The following is a 16,664-nucleotide window of genomic DNA, read 5'->3' as shown; positions in this document are numbered from 1 at the left end:
TACAAAGTTTTATCTCATCTGAAATTTTTTTCCAACAGGAAGAGAATATACTTTTTTTAAAAAATAAATTTATTTTATTTTATTTTAGGCTACGTTGGGTCTTCGTTGCTGCGCACGGGCTTTCTCTGGTTGCGGCGAGCGGGGGCTACTCTTCGTTGCGGTGCGCAGGCTTCTCCTTGCTGTGGCTTCCCTTGTTGAGGGGCAGGGGCTCTAGGCGCACGGGTTTCAGTAGTTGTGGCTCTTGGGCTCTAGAGCTCAGGCTCAGTAGTTGTGGCGCGCGGACTTAGTTGCTCCACGGCATGTGGATCTTCCCGGACCAGGGCTTAAACCCGTGTCCTCTGCATTGACAGGCGGATTCTTAACCACTGCGCCACCAGAGAAGCCCCGAGAATATACTTCTTAAAGCATTCTTTTAAAATAAACAGGAGCCACAGCAATGGAAGTTTAAAAAAAAATAGCATCCAGTCTTTTCATCTTGTTAAAAACAAGGCTTGTTAAAGAACAAAAAAGTTGGCTTGTCACAGTAAAAGACCACTCACTGGGTCGGGAGCAGAGAAATGCTATACACCAGCCACTTCTGGCCACTCATACTTGGTTTAGATAACATGGAGGAACCACTAACATTGTAAACAACTGCTATTAAGTGAAAATGGGGAGGAGGGTTCTGACGGGTTTCAAAGAGAAAGCTTTAAACTCTTAAGCTATTTCTCAAACACCCAGCAACCTTTCTCCGGTGGGAAAAGCATAATACAGTGTGGTCCTATTCAAGCACCCTTCAACACCAGCAGTCACACCATCCACCCACTCCCACCTACTTGCAGGGGACCAGACGTCTTCCCTAAAGACCCAGAGTGGGGAGGGAGTGCTGAGCACTGCCTCTTCTCTTGTCGGCAGGGACAGACTTTGGCCCTCTAAGATAAGGATGTAGAGAATCCGTAACCAAATAGGCCGCCTAAAGAACAGCTGCCACCCAATGCCTGGGCAGCCAGCAGTGGAAGTGTAAAGGCAGCCTGGGTTCTGTGCCTGGGATACAAAGTTGGTCGCTCAGCTTCCCCAGGGCATGGCATTCACAAAGCATGGTAAGTGAAATGCTCCAAAAAGGGGTAAGGGAGAAAATTTGGTGCAACGCTCCAGGTACCTGGGCAGAAGCTCCCAGGATGGCATTCACTGAGGCCAACCCCCGGAATAAAGGGAAGAGTCTGAGAATGGTAGGGTGGACGCACGTAAATGATGTGCTCCTCAAACTGAGGGATGGCAGCTCTGTCACCAAAGGGGACAAGCCGCCCCTTCCCCTACATAAGTCTTCCCGGGTGGCCCCGCACGTCCTAAAGGCGGGCGCTGCGGGGCAGAGGCGGGCAGGCGCAGGCAGCGGATTGCGGGCTTGGGCGCTGCCCACCTGCTCAGACTCGAGGGGCGAGAGCGGGGTCACCAGGGGCCCGCAAAGCCGAGCCGGGACCGCGCAGGTCGGCGCCCCGGGGGCCCATCTCACCTGCTACGGCCGCATCCCCGGGGCCGCGGGAGAAGGGAGTCGATGTTCGAGGTGGGTCAAGCAGGGAGGAAATCACCGTCACCTCCCACCCCAGCCCTCCTAGCCGAGAGCTGCCGGCTGCCAGCGGCCGGCTATAGCAGCTCATTCACATTCCGAGAAAGTGAGGCGCTCGTAAGCTGGGACCGGGTCAGCTCCACCCTGCGCCGCCGCCCCGCCTCCAGGCCCCGCCCCCGGCCGGGGGAAACACAGAGCCGCGCCGTCCAAGGCCCCGCCTTCAGGCTCCGCCTCCCGCCGCGAGACTACGCCGCGCGGCCCCGGCCCCGCCCTCTGGCTCCGTCCCCGACCGCTGAGACGCGGAGGCCCAAGGTCCTCCGGTACCCCAGCCTCCGCCGCAGGCTGCGAGCTTCCCAGCCGCTAGACGCAGGCGGCGGGACTTCCGGCCGCTCGGCTCCCGCAAAATGGCGGTTGCCGTGGGCGCTTTGCCGTTTCGTTTTCCTCTCCGTAAATTCAGGTGCAGAAGCCTCTTGTCTTTACGCCTAACCCCAGACTCGTGTGGTCGGCCAAGTCCTCTCTTGATTAGCCTGCTCGTTTTTATAGCACAGTTTAAAGCAAGGTCTTTAATCGTGGGTCAGACTCCTGCCTTTCACCTTTCTCAAGGCAGTGTGACCTTGACCTTCCTAAATCAGAGACTAAAATGTCTGTAAAGCTTTAGCCCTGTGCTTGGTTTAGAATAAGCACCCAGTCCCTGACTGCTTGTGTTTCTGTTGTCGGGGGAACGACATCCATATCCCTTCAGTGTACTGAGCGGAAACCGTATTGGTGGAAAACTGTAGAGCAGGAACTGAACATATAGAAAAGTCATGAATTCTGCTACTCTTCTCCTCACTTCACCCTTGTTCTCTATCTTCCTAACTTTTAACAGCTTCCCTGTTTCCCTTGAACCTGGCTGCTTTTTTTTTTTTTTAATCTCCTGGTTATATCTCAAAGCTAAAAGAATTTGTGTTTAGAAAGTATGGAGATTAATTCAATTAAATAAATATTTATTCAGCTTTAACTTTTAGCGGAATACTGGAAGATAGGCCTGGAAAGGTAAGTTAGGGTGAACCTCTAGGAAGTTCCTTAGGTTAGCCTTAGAGTTTGGACCTATCCTCTGACCACAGTAAAACCATCAAATTCTTTTTTCATGAGAACATGTCTTAGTGATCACACTATTTTCAGATATGCAATCTGGAAGCTTTCCCAGGATTAGTTGAAAGACTGAAAGCAGGAAAAACATGACTTTGGGAAAAACCAAGCCACGAGGAAATAAAGATGTAGTCTGGGGTGGTGGTAATGAAAAGAATGAAAGAGGTTTGAGAGACATTACAAAAGGAGAACTGATGGGACTGGATTACTGATAGGGCAAGAAAAGGAAGGAGATAATGAAGGTATGTATTTGTTCATCCATTATAGTAAAGAAAAGGAATTGAGCTAGGGAGACTCTAACATCCTTATTAGTTCTAAAGTTCTACTGTTTCCTATCATTCTATTATCTGAAGATGAAAGGAAGAAATCTTTCAAGTGAGGGAAGTGGTTACAAGAAGATAATGAATTTGGTTTCAGGCCTAAAATCTAAAACCTCAAGAAACTTAGTTTAGTCTCCTCTCTTGAAGAAGTTATCATCATCTTCTTTATCTGAGGTCCTGGAGATTAAGTCATTGATCTAAGAACAGCCAGCAAGTGAATGAGAGTCTAAGTGCTCACTGTCCTGTGAACTAACTGCTCATGAAGGTATCAGCACATGTAAGTAGAGATTTCTAGTAGACACCTAAAGAGAAAACAGAAGCTCAAGAGAGAAAAAACAGAGCCAAAGATGTGGTTTGGAGATACCTGTATGGAGTGGACAAGTAAGAGCAGCTGGCAGGGGGACAATGACTCTAGGAACAAAGTGTTTACGGAGATGAAGGACTTCATCAAAAAGTCATTCTTAGGGCTTCCCTGGTGGCGCAGTGGTTGAGAATCTGCCTGCCAATGCAGGGGACATGGGTTCGAGCCCTGGTCTGGGAAGATCCCACATGCCGCGGAGCAACTGGGCCCGTGAGCCACAATTACTGAGCCTGCGCGTCTGGAGCCTGTGCTCCGCAACAAGAGAGGCCGCGACAGTGAGAGGCCCGCGCACCGCGATGAAGAGTGGCCCCCACTCTCCGCAACTGGAGAAAGCCCTCGCACAGAAACGAAGACCCAACACAGCCATAAAATAAAGAAATAAATAAATAAAATTAAAAAAAAAAGTCATTCTTAGATAAGCAATTACTGATGAATGCCGTAAGGTAATAATTTAATTCCACTATCCTGTCTGCCAGTCATTCTGTGAGATGCTGACCTATATATACTGTTAACTGGAAATAGGAAGTGAAAAGCACACCTAAGATAACTTCTGTTAACGTTTTACTATATATGTATCACTTTTTCCTATGCATATATAAATCAGTTAAGAAAAATAGGGTCATATAATACACATTATTTTTCATATACGTGATTTTTAGTAACCTTTTTCATTTAATATATAACATTTTTATTCAGAAATATAGATCTGTGTCATAATTTTCAATACCTACTTAATATTCTCTATCAAAATTTTGAGGATGATCTCCCTTGAAAAATTTGGACTCTGGGCCATCCATAGAGTCTAATCAAAGATGAGTAAAGAAGAGGAAGATAAAATAGTACAAGTGTTTAGAGTGACTTAAATGTGTTGTTTGAATATGTCTAAAATGATTTCTAGTTTCTTTAATACTGCCTGTCCCCTTCCTGTCAGTACCAATTTCTCCTTAGAGATTCATATGATTCCAGAGAAGCTGATCTCACTCCGCCTTCAAAGGTGATGTAACTAACCTATGCTAACCGATCAGTATGTTCGTTGGACTCAATCATTGAGTCAGGATGGGCAGTGGCACCAAGGTGGTTTGATAGAATGGCTCTTAGAACATTTGCTGAGAATGCTGACGTTCTTTCCTACTGCCAGGAAGATACTGGCAGCCATCTAGGGACCACGAGAGGAACCAGTCTTCGAATGGTGCAGACACCAAGGAAAGCACAGCAGAGGGAAGGAAATAAACGGGTCCTTGATGACATATTGAGTTGTAGGATCAAGCTTCACCTGAAGCCAGTCAGCCTGTGGACTTCTCATTCATGTGAGCCAATCAATTTTCTTTATTGTTTAAACAAGTTTGAGTTGGGTTTTCTGTTACTTGAAATCAAATATATAAAAAAAATTCTAGAAGAAAATGCCAATAGTAATTATCTTTGAGTGATAAAAATACACTTTTTTTTTTCTGTGTAGAAAAGTTCCCAAAATTTCTACCAAAAAATGTGTATGTATTTTATCAGGAAAAAGTCTGAAATAAGTCATAAAGTGTATATTTTGGCTATATGGAAATGTTGAACCATAATAGTAAATATTTTTCTAAAATTCACTGCTAAGTATTAAACCAGGTAGGTGTACAAAATCCACCTATAAAATAGAACAATTTAAGAGCACTGATACAGTGCAATATATGAACTTACACAAGGCTAAGGCCTTGTTTTTGTTAATCTGTGTATCCCTAGCATTTATAATAGTGCTTTCCGTGACATACAGTAGCTGTTTCATAAATGGTTTTTGAATGATTGAATAAAACATAACTGCCTACCAGCTATCCAAGATACCTTCTTTCTATTCAATGGGAATGATGGGGCTTGGGGCAGGCTGTTCCCAAATATGCCAAGGTGGCATATTGATTATTTTGATTTAAAGTTACTTGAGAAACAGCTCGTATAAGAACACTCTGACCTTCCTTTGTTCCCCTGAAAGCAGGAAACAAAGCTCCCATAGGAAGTTATCCTCCCTATGCCATGAGGATGAAGGGCATTGAGATAGGGAATTTGAGGCCAGGAAAGGTGTATAAGCAAACTTTGTTACTCCTTCATTAATTTGCTACCCCAAGCAAAAACCCCTTTGTTTTGTCAAATCTTCACAAATGTTTGATTCTTTTTCTAAAAAGGTATGTAAACAGCCTGCTTTGTTCTCTTCTTAGGTATGTATCAAATTAAATTTATTTGTTTTTCTCTTGTTTATCTTCCTTATGTTAATTTGATTGTTAGACCAGTCGAAGGAACCTAGAAGGGGAAAGGAAAAATTTTCTTCCCCCACAAGAAGCTATTTGATACAAGCAACTGTGGTATAGCTCTTTTATAGTGGCTGGATTTCTTATTTTTTCCAGCTTTTCACTTGGCCCAGGTTTATAGCTTTATATAAACATTCTCTGAAACTATGGCTTCTGTTTGTTATTTTAAATGCTATAATTAATTTAATTTCTGATCTGTCAAGATAGAACCCTGAAAATTATCTTTTAATTTAATATTGTGTTTTTGTAAATACATAATAACTTTTTCCCCTTTTCAATTTGCTATTAAAATATTCTTACAGGGCTTCTGGGTTGGTGGGCACATGGAGGTGCCTGGAGAGTGGCTCATCCAGAGAGGGCTTGGAAGCTCCGATCCCCTTCCCACATACTGTGCCCTATGCATCTCTTCCATCTGGATGTTCATCTGTATCCTTCATCATATCCTTTTATAATAAACTGGTAAAAATAAATATATATAGATTTTATATACACATGTAATATGTGTATTACATATATATTCTTACAAAAGCAGTGAGGGAAAATAGAATCTAAACATCTCACCTTGTTATTGATCTTATTGACTTCAGGTGAGGCTCAAATGTAGTTACGTAGGCAAGGGCTTTTGTCTGGGCCAGCACTTAAGTTTTAAGCAGAAAAACAATGAAACCAGAATTAGATTATGAAACTGAAAGTTAAATCAATGATTTAGATAAGAAAGGGTGCAGAAACCATACAATAGCAACATGATGACTTTAGAGCCCATCCCATTTGTCTCAGGATTTAGCTTCTTGATACTTGTGGTTTTGTTTTGATCTTTTTTTTTTTTTTTTTGTAAAGGAGTTAGAGATCAGGTAAATGGGAATGAAAAACAAACAAACAAAAAATACTCCTGTTTTTACTGTTACTCTGTTCATTTAAAAATGTGCTCATAGACAAATTTATGTAATAGGCAGTCACTCAACAAAGAATCTTATAAATGTGCAGAACATTTTGTAATTTGAATTATGTCTAAGATGAAACACCGTAGAACTAACAAATTTTGTGTGATATAAAGAGGAAGAGGCAAAAACCTCAGATTTAGTTTTGACTTTGGAGTAAGAAGTTCTTTAGCTGATTCTAGTTAAAACCTGGGTGGAACTTTTGAGTAAATAGCTAATTCAAGAAAAGGTTATCTATCATATCCTCAGCATAACAATTAAGCACAGACCTCAGAAGCACTCTTCCAGTAGAGTATGTGTTTCAGGAGTTCCACTGTCCTTCCCTCCTTGAAGGGGCAGGCACTCTATCTGTGTTGATTTCCATAGTATCCTCAGTACCTGGAACAGTGCTTGGCACATAGTAGGCACTTGGTAAATGTTTGTTAACCTACCAACTCTTGGAATGCCAGCTAAACATGTTTATGAAATTTCTGTATTTAGAGAACTTAGAACGGAAACACCTGCTCTTTCTTGTGCTGCTTCTTTCCACTATCAACAAAAGTAACTGAAGGAGAAGTATCAGAACTCAAGTCTCTGTGTAGCAACAGAGGAACCAGATGGTTTTGTGACTGACAGTGGCTGGAAAAGCCAAATCATGAAGAATTATCATTGGTTGTGACATGAATAAATGTGATAATGTCCCAAGAATCAATTCTACAAATATTTAAATGTCCCCAGAATTCCAAAAATTATTTAGACTTTCCTTTTACCTTAACTTCTATGCAAGCTTTCCCTAAGCCATTCCAAAAAGTTGAAACAGGAAAGAGAACTTAAGACTTCTGAACTACAAGAACATTACCCAGACTGGGTCAGAAAGAGTCCTGGGCACTAGGTTTGGAGACAGTTCTTCCTGGAGAATAAAACTGATAAAAGTAAGTTTCTCAGTGCAGTATTAATTGGCACCTAGGCTTCTATAGCCTATAGCTAATATCACTATTAACTATATCCTCAAGTCTGGCTTATTATTAGTTCCGATGGCCTAACTCAAGCCCTCTCCCATGGGTGTACATAAACATTTTGGAGACAAGATGTTTATAGTAATGCTAACATTTGATAAAATTCCTAGAAAAGTCTTAGAAATTTAATTTCATATGTTGCCTCAGTAACTGGTTAAGGATTTTGTTTCTTAACATAATAGTTTTTGTCAAATGAAGAACTACTATTAAACGTTTAAGCCCAGAGGTATACATTTTATAAAACGTTACAATGAAACTCATGACTGACCTTTGAATGGTACTTTGAATGGTAGGAGTTTTAAGTATGCTGTTGAAAATCTGTAAAGGACAGTTAAGAAAATTATCAGACTGTAAGAGAAACATGTGAGCTCACCAAACAAGAGTTTTAGTGTAGACTTTGTCTTTTTAATTAATTAATTTATTTATTTATTTATTTTTGGCTGCATTGGGTCTTTGTTGCTACGCACAGGCTTTCTCTAGTTGCAGCGAGCAGGGGCTACTCTTCGTTGTGGTTCGCGGGCTTCTCATTGTGGTGGCTTCTCTTGTTGTGGAGCACGGGTTCTAGGTATGTGGGCTTCAGTAGTTGCGGCTGGTTGGCTCAGTCGTTGTGGCTCGCGGGCTCTAGAGCGCAGGCTCAGTAGTTGTGGTGCACGGGCTTAGTTGCTCCACGGCATGTGGGATATTCCCGGACCAGGGCTCGAACCTGTGTCCCCTGATTTGGCAGGCGGATTCTTAACCACTGCGCCACCAGGGAAGTCCCTAGACTTTGTCTTTATCAAATGAAGTTAAAGGAACAAGTTATAGTTAAAGTTTGAATGGAAGAGCCTTCCCTTGTTCCACATCCGGTTGTTGCTCTTTGCATTCCTTTATTGAGCCTACATCTTCATGAGCTTTTTAGCAGGTATATGTTGAACACTTCTGTTTCATGGTCAAGACAGGATCAGAGGCCATGGATACTGACAACTGATTTGTCTGTTTTCTTCTGTCTTTTTCCATGACTGTATCTACTGCCTCATCTTGATTTACAAGCAAAACCTAGAAAACCTACAAAAATAAGTGTTCTGTGGTTTATCTAGGAATAATACAGAAAATATTGCTGTTATTTTTGGTGAAGAAAATCAATCTTGTATAGTTTATTTCAACCTAAATAAAATGTGAATTTCATTTAAAAAAAATGTTTAAGCCCAATATTTGCCATAGTGAATGTAATTGTTTATTTTAGAGGCAAAAGGAGACTATCCCTGAGGGCAATTGAAACAGTTTTTGGAATCTTCAAACCCAGGCAGTGATCCCAGAGAAATTCAGAAGCATCTCCCTGAATCTTTCTTCTCAGCCACTTTAATCTCACTGATCCAACCATGTGTGTCAGAAATTAGAGTATGAAGGAAATGACCATTTTTCTTGTTTGTCCAAAATTCCTCTGCTAACTTTGGAAGGTGGTAAGCAGGAAAGGAGCATGACCTCTGTTACAGGGAGTTTAGCCTGTGTGAAGAGGTTGGAGAGGAAAAAGCCTTCATGACTTTTCGTAGTGGCTAGTTCAAAAAATGTAGAGGGTTCATGAAAGTAATTACGGAGTAACCTGAAGAAGAGAAATTTGTCTCCTCCAGTCTTGGAAAGGGAAATAAGAGAAGCTTTATGTAAGTCCCTCTGAGGGGAGGCGACCAATGGGAAGCTGTTGCTAAGGAGCCAGCTGGTGCAGGGATTATGCTGTAGGTAATGTTCTATAAAAAGATAGAGGGCGGAGGTTAGAGTTTAGACATTTCCTCAAATTTGACAAGAGCTGTTCCATTGTTTCCTCTTTTAAGCCTCAGTCTTGATGTGCTTTCAAGCACTCTATCATTCTTTCTCTTTCTCAGCATGTTCTCATCTTCTCATTTCACTATTATTACAAGCATACTTTGGAGACATTGTGGGTTTGGTTCCAGGCCTCCACAATAAAGCGAATATTGCAATAGAGTAAGTCACATGAACTTTGGGGTTTCCTAGTGCCTATAAAAGTGATGTTTACACTATAGTCTATTAAGCGTGCAATGCATACAAATGTACATTATGTCTAAAAAACAATGTACATACCTTAATTAAAAAATACTTTATTGCTAAAAAATGCTAACCGTCACCTGACAACACAGGCTTTCCACAGACCTTCAATTTGTAAAAAACACAATTATCTGTGAAGTGCAATAAAGCCAAATGCAATAAAACGAGGTATGCCTGTACATGCTAGTGATTTGGTGCTAACAGGCTACCTGCTTGCTCCACACTTTATGTGTTCAGTATGATTTTCGTGCATAGGTTACTGATCAAGGACCTAGGAGAGTCATGTGAACAAACAGATGGAATAACATGGGGCAGGGATCATTCATAAGAATTGAGGTACAGAGGGGTAAAAAGTAGAATGATTAATCATAGTCAGGAGCCCAAAGGTCTGTCACAGTGCTCAATCAGCTTCACACTAGAATCACTTGGGGAATAAATTTTTTTAAGTTGAAGCATAATTGACCTACAACATTATATTAATTTTAGGTTTACAACATAATGATTTAACATTTGTATGCATTGCAAAATGATCACTTGGGGAATATAATTTTTAAAAATATAGATGCCAGGGTCCCTGTCAGACTTACTAAATCAACATCACTGGGATTGGGTCCAAAACCCGTATTTTTTTTTTAAGATTCTGCAGATGATTCTAATGCAAATTTCTAAGTGAGAGCTACTCATTTAGGGAATAAACTAGAAATTATAAATCTGTTTCAAGGACAGGCAGGAATATTTGTCTCAGAGGAGGGCAGAAAAAATTTCCAGAGTCTTGGTACTTTATGGGGAGAAATGTGTTCTTATTATATGAAAAAGGGCACATTGAGTCGGTAACTTCCTTTGCAAATCCATCTCAATAGCGGTTTTCCCATCAGGACATATTTCTCACATGAGACCCATTTCTTTTTGGTTTGTGGACAAAGGCAAAACAAAATAAAACTGAGCACTGTCTTCGTTTCTCGTATACGTACACCATGTCCTCGCTGTAGTGCCATTATCAAGTTCCAGTCAGAATGTTCATGTTGGGGGTAAAACTAGGTCAAGTAATTTTCTGGCACATTCAGTAACTAAACCAGTACATTTACTGTATCGTGGATTATGTAGCAAAACCTCAGTGCAGTCATTTCACCATCTCTTAAAGCTTCAGTTTTTGAGAAACAATCATAATTCCTCTTATCTTTCTTCAGAGATGTTATTTTCTAAAATACGGCTTTTTACTAATCTTTTCTTTTGTAGTTTGTGCATTTGGTGTCTTATTTAAGAAATCCTCACCGGCATCAAGGTCATAATGATATTCACCTACATTTTCTTCTAAAAGTTAAATGTCTTTCAAAATTGTTATCTTTGTACCATTTTCCAAATTCTTATATGCTATTAGAGCCCCACTCTAGATTCAAAGTGTAGAAAGTTCCTGCCCAGCACAGAGAAGAATGCTTCTATAGCTCCTGCTACAGTCTAGATCCAAAAATCCTCAATGCAGAATAAAATAAAGTAGGAATGTACAGAGATAAAAATCTATCAAATGTGGTAAAAAGAAGATAGAGTAGTATCAGCTAACGGAAATATAAATTATCTTAAAGTCAATGTATATTTCCCCTAGAGATACTGAAGAGATGAGACCTTAAGCCTTGAGAAGAGTGAGCAAATGCAGGACTTGTGGACTAATGACTGGTAATCATGCTGTGGTTACACTCATTGCATGTTTGTCAGATGTCTAACAGGGGAATACTTATGTGTTTGCCAAATGTCTAGCAGGGATATACTTATGTTTGTGAAATGTCTAGCAGGGATATACTCATGTTTGTCAAATGTCTAGCAGGGCCTTTAAGATGTCCTTGAGTTAAAAGTCACTGTACAGCTCCATGTCAGCTCTAATGAAAAACCAACTACTTCGAAGAAAGTAATCTTTTGATAAAATTCCTAGAAGACAACCCATATCTGAACCCCTGCTCTGGCATTTCATACCCAACTACTCCCTCAGGTTCTTGGCTCAGTTTTGGAACTGGCTGTTGGATTTGGGGCTCCAGCTCTTGCACTGCTTTATAAATGTCTGTTGTCTACTGTCTTCCACCTGCCTCCAGGATTGTGTCAGATATCCAGTTGGGCCCACCTGTGATTGACTTGGCTCAGTTGTATACTCTGCTCTATCTAATCAGAGTCATAGGGCCTCTGTGTAGGATCCTTAATGTCATCTCAAGCTGATGAGAATAAGCTTCTGGCCCCAACTTTCTACCTGTTACATAGTGGGGACTATGATTTGCGTTAACAAAGCCAAACCTTTAGGATACTCTCCATATACTCAGATGATCTAATTGACAGTTGTCCCAACAAAGGAGGCATCTCTACTGATAAAAAAATAGTCCATTTTCAAAGGTGTGACTTGTGTTAGGCTACCCTGTGCAGAATAGCACCACCCTTTGTGGGAGGGCCTGTTTCCCTCTTATCAAGTGAGTTTGATAGTTGGGTGGGCCCAAGGGGCGATTCTGCTGCTCACCAATAGCAGCTTTCCCTACTCTCCACTGTAAGAAGTGTTACTGCTGTCCCTGCAACCTTGCCTAGGATTGGATGGGCCTCCGGATGTGAGGGGGAACTGACAGGGTTGATTCAGTTGCCTTGGCCGGCTAGGCAGGTGGCCCTTTCCTTCCTCACTCCTTTGTGTGCTTTCCCCCAGTCTGCCTCTCAGTAAAAAGGCACAGCCTGATATTTTTTCATTTCTGCCACTTCCAAATTCCCTCTGCCTTGGTGAGTCCAAAAATCTGAGGCCCTGTCATCTTGGATCCCCTCCAAATACCCTTCTCTCCTACAGTCATTGCCTTTGGGCTCTTATCTGTGCCATGATGTGGAGCCCTGGTTAGCATTCGACACTGAAGCAGGCCACAAGGATCTTGTGTGTCTCCAAAGTCCCTGTAGCAGCCTAGGGCCCTGCTTAGCTTCACTTCAAGAATTGTAGGCCTGGGTTCCCTTGCACTTTCTTCACAGTCCCAGGTGCGCTATGACAATTCCCAGTGTCCCCCCTCTGCTGATAAACCTCAACCTGACCAACCCTTGAGTTACAGCGTTTCTGTCAGCTCCACGAAGAATTCTGGTCAATTAGAGTTTACAGCTCTGTCCTGGGCATACGGACTAGATCACTTAGGAGTGGCACCATCACGCCCTGGGTATATCCTCAGTAGTGTTCCGCATCCTGTGCCAGGAGTCAGCATGTGCCCGTGGCCCAGGGGAAGCTTAGTGTGAGTGGACCTTCTGCCTCCCTTGCAGTCCCCAGCTCTAGTAGACAGGCATTCAGTGAGGCTTCCTAGCTGATGTTCCTATTGTGAGGAAGCTGGCCTTTGCGTAGCCCTTTATGCGCACTTCAGAACCACTGAACCTTTGTAGGCTTTTCGGGTCCTACTCCACCTGGGAAAATATGCATATTATGCATGTTGTATAAGTTTCCTATTGTTGCTGTAACAAATTACCACAAACACAGTGGCTTAAAACAACACAGACTTATTATAGTTCTGGAGATCAGAAGTCCAGAATCCTCCTCACAGGGCTAAAGTCAAGGTTTCTTCCGGAGGCTCTTGGGAAGAATCTGTGTCCTTGCCTTTCCCAGCTCCTAGAGGCCACCTCGGCTTGTGAACCCCTTGCTCCATACTCAAAACCAGCAATGTTGCATCTCCCTGACCCTCCTTCTGTAGTCACATCTCCCTCTGACCACAGTTTTAAGGACTCATATGATTAGATTGAGTCCACCTGGGTAATCCAGAATCCCCTTCTCAAGGTCCTTTTCTTAATCGCACATTTGCTTTGTGTAATTTTTCCAAGTCCCTTTGGTCGTGTAAGATAGCATGTTCACAGGGTCTGGGGGTTAGGACAGGGACATCTCTGGAGGGCCACTTTCGGCTACCACACATATTTTCATAGGAACACCAACAAACCAGATTATTCACAAACTAAATTAATTCTATCCTGTAAGAGCCTAATTGCCCCTAGTGTATGTCTTCCTGACAGATTATAAACCCCTGTTTTTGGTTTCTAGCATTTAGCTCAGTTCCCTGAATACTGTAAGTAGTCAATGGAGCTTCGTTTATAAGAATAAGGATGCCCAGTCTTGGGGTAGGGGGCACAAGTCTGTCTCTGTGTGTGTTGGGGACAGCAGAGGTTCATGGTAGCAGACATGATAATATGGGCTGCAGTCAGTTGTCAGAGTTATCATTGGACAAACTGGTATGATTGGGCGTGACGTCTGGTAGAGGATACAATGAACCAATGTGCCAAAATGCTGAGTGAGAGCAATTGTGCTGCTAAAGCCAACTTGTAGAGCGAGACCGCCACACTGGTCAAACTTCTAGTCATAGGGAGCTGTTCTTTTCCTCAAAGAACGCAGTTTTCCTTCCCTAGCCACAACCATTGGTATTGTCATCTGAGGAAAAAACCAAGCTCTCCTGCTGGAGCAGGATGTCAGCCTGTGTGCACGGGGCCTGGGTCCCTCCTCCCCTTGATCACGCACCTAGGGTTGGACTACATGTCAAGATGTGCTTGCATTTTTGTCTTATTTCGCCTCCCTCAACCATGCTTTTCTTTGTTTGCTTTTAGTGATGTTGAAGGCTATAAGTATTTCTAGTAACACAGAGGATCCTGATCCACAAAGAATGTTTCATATAAACTGCAGTTTGAGGTCAATAGGGACAAAATATCCAAAAATAGTGGAATGGCCAGACAGAGCAAAACATGACATTTTCTTTTTTCTTTTCCCCCCAAATCACAACCTTTTCTTTTTCTTTTCTGATTATAATAACGGACAGTATGCATGCACACTTTAAAAAATGTACCAAAATGTATGTAGTAGAAAACAAAAAGTATTCAGTAATGACAACAGAAATAATCTCAGCTAACATATGCAGAAATATGTATACATATATATATACACACTCAAAAGCACATATATGTTTATTAAAATGCAAACATTTTATAATCTCTTTTTTTTTTACTCAATACATTGAGAATATTTTTCCATTTCAACTCACACATCCTTTTTTTAAACTGGGTTATAGTATTCTATATATGTGTGTCATAGTTCATTTACTTAATTCTCTAATGGGAATTTCAGTAAATTTCATGAATATTTGCTTTATTTTTTTAGTAGTCACCATTAAATTATTAACACATGTATTTAAAGCTAACAAACAACCAAAAAGAAAAAAATACCCAAGGTCTGAAATTAATCTCTGGCCCCTTCCTAGACAAGAAAAGAAATTTAAAACACTTCACTATTGAACACAGCTCGCCTCCCCTATCACCCTACCATCTTCCTTATTAGTATTGCTCAGAATTTTAATTTTGCCTCTTTGAAAAACCACAGAATAATTCAATTCATTAAAGTTTAGAAAACATATTACCCATTCATTATTACTAATTTCTGTGCTCACTAGTCTTTCCTGAGTCTGACTCCTCCCCACCTGGGCTCTGGAAGTGGCAGGGATGTGCAGAAGCTCCAAAGCCAGACTGCCTCCATCAGACCGTCAGTTCTGCCACTTGAAAGCTGCATGGCTTTGGATAAGTGACTTAACTTTTCCGTGCTTCAGTTTCCTCGTCTATAAAATCAGGGTAATTATAGTAACCACCTCATCAAATTGCTGTGAGAATTAAATAAATTAATGCCTTTGAACAGTACCTTTGCACGAGTAAGTTGTCAATAAATATTTGCTACAATTATTATATTCCTATAGTAGGTTCTTTCCACTGAGGGTCTTTCAGTTACATACATATGTTTTCATGTTACTAATTAGCATCCTTTCATTTCAGCTTGAAGAACTCCTTTCAGCATATCTTATAACACAGGTCTAATGGTGATGAACTCACTCAGCTTTTGTTTGTTTGGGAAAGTCTATCTCTCCTTCGTTTCTGAAAGACAACTTTGCTGGGTAAAGTATTCTTGGTTGGCAGATTTTCTAGTTCTTATACTCTGAATATATCATCCCACTCTCTCCTGGCCTGCAAGTTTTCTGCTGAGAAATCTGTTGGTCATGGCCTTTTGCAGGTTCCCTTTATATGTGAAGAAGTTTTTTCTCTTGCTGCTTTTAAAATTCTCTCTGTCTTTGATTTTATATAGTTTTATTATAATGTACCTTGGAGAAACTCGTTTGGGGTTGAAATTTTGGGATGACCTATTAGCTTCATGAATTTGGACATCCAGACATCTCCTCAGATTTGGGAAGTTCTCAGTCACTGTTTCTTCTTTTCTTTTTTAACGTTTTAAGTTTTAAAAAATTTTTGGCTGCGTTGGGTCTTCGTTGCTTCGTGCAGGCTTTCTTCTAGATGCAGCGAGCGGGGGCTACTCTTTGTTGTGGTGCGTGGGCTTCTCATTGCAGGGGCTTCTCTTGTTGTGGAGCATGGGCTCCAGGCGTGTGGGCTTCAGTGGTTGCAGTGCATGGGCTCAGTAGTTGTGGCTCGTGGGCTCTAGAGCTCAGGCTCAGTAGCTGTGGCGCACGGGCCTAGTTGCTCCACGGCATGTGGGATCTTCCCGGACCAGGGCTTGAACCCGTGTCCCCTGCATTGGCGGGGGGATTCTTAACCACTGAACCACAATGGAAGCCCAGTCACTATTTCTTTAAATAAGCTTTCTTCTCCTTCCTCCCTTTCTCCTCATTCTGGGACTCCAATTATGTGTAGATTGTTTCTTTTAATGGTATCTCATAATTCACATAGACTGTCTTCCTTCTTTTCATTCTTTTTTCTTTTTGCTCCTCTGACTGGATGATTTCAAATGACCTGCCCTTTAGGTAACCAATTCTTTCTTTTGCTTGATTGAGTCTATTTCAACTCATTTGAAACTGTTGAATTCTTCAGGCAGTGTATTCTTCAACTCTAAGATTTCTGTCTTTCTTTTCTTTATGGTTTCTATTTCTTTGTTGAACTCATTTTCTTCATGCATTATATTCCTAAATTCATTTAATTGTCTATCTGTTTTCTTTTAGTTCACTAAATTTCTTTAAGAGGATTATTCTGAATTCTTTGTCAGACAGTTCATAGATCTCCATTTCTTTAAGGTCAGTCATTGGAGTTTTTATAGCTTCCT

General features: G+C 41.4%; 2 protein-coding genes across 16 annotated transcripts in view; one reads left to right on the top strand and one right to left on the bottom strand.

Annotated features, from left to right (window-relative positions):
- Window positions 1-1,640, bottom strand: part of GPR155 (G protein-coupled receptor 155) — a 49,003-nt gene extending 47,363 nt beyond the window's left edge. For 2 of the 3 annotated variants that reach the window (XM_082397695.1, XM_082397696.1), the window contains exon 1: window positions 1,490-1,639. The gene's annotated coding sequence lies outside the window, so the exon portion shown is untranslated. Of the gene's footprint in view, window positions 1-1,489 lie in introns of all 3 variants that reach the window. The other variant, XM_082397697.1, reaches the window with a different exon arrangement.
- Window positions 1,641-1,734: 94 nt separating this feature from the next.
- Window positions 1,735-16,664, top strand: part of LOC309631404 (uncharacterized protein) — a 126,514-nt gene continuing 111,584 nt past the window's right edge. For 3 of the 13 annotated variants that reach the window (XR_014246243.1, XR_014246244.1, XR_014246246.1), the window contains exons 1-2: window positions 1,743-4,662; window positions 5,937-7,483. The gene's annotated coding sequence lies outside the window, so the exon portion shown is untranslated. Of the gene's footprint in view, window positions 4,663-5,936; window positions 7,484-16,664 lie in introns of all 13 variants that reach the window. The other 10 variants (XM_082397767.1, XM_082397768.1, XR_014246245.1 and 7 more) reach the window with 8 other exon arrangements.

The sequence above is a fragment of the Balaenoptera borealis genome, assembly GCF_965194805.1.
Source record: "Balaenoptera borealis genome assembly, chromosome: 6".
NCBI lineage: Eukaryota > Metazoa > Chordata > Mammalia > Artiodactyla > Balaenopteridae > Balaenoptera > Balaenoptera borealis.
Note: the sequence above shows the minus strand (reverse complement) of the source record. Positions and strands in the feature narration are given on the sequence as shown.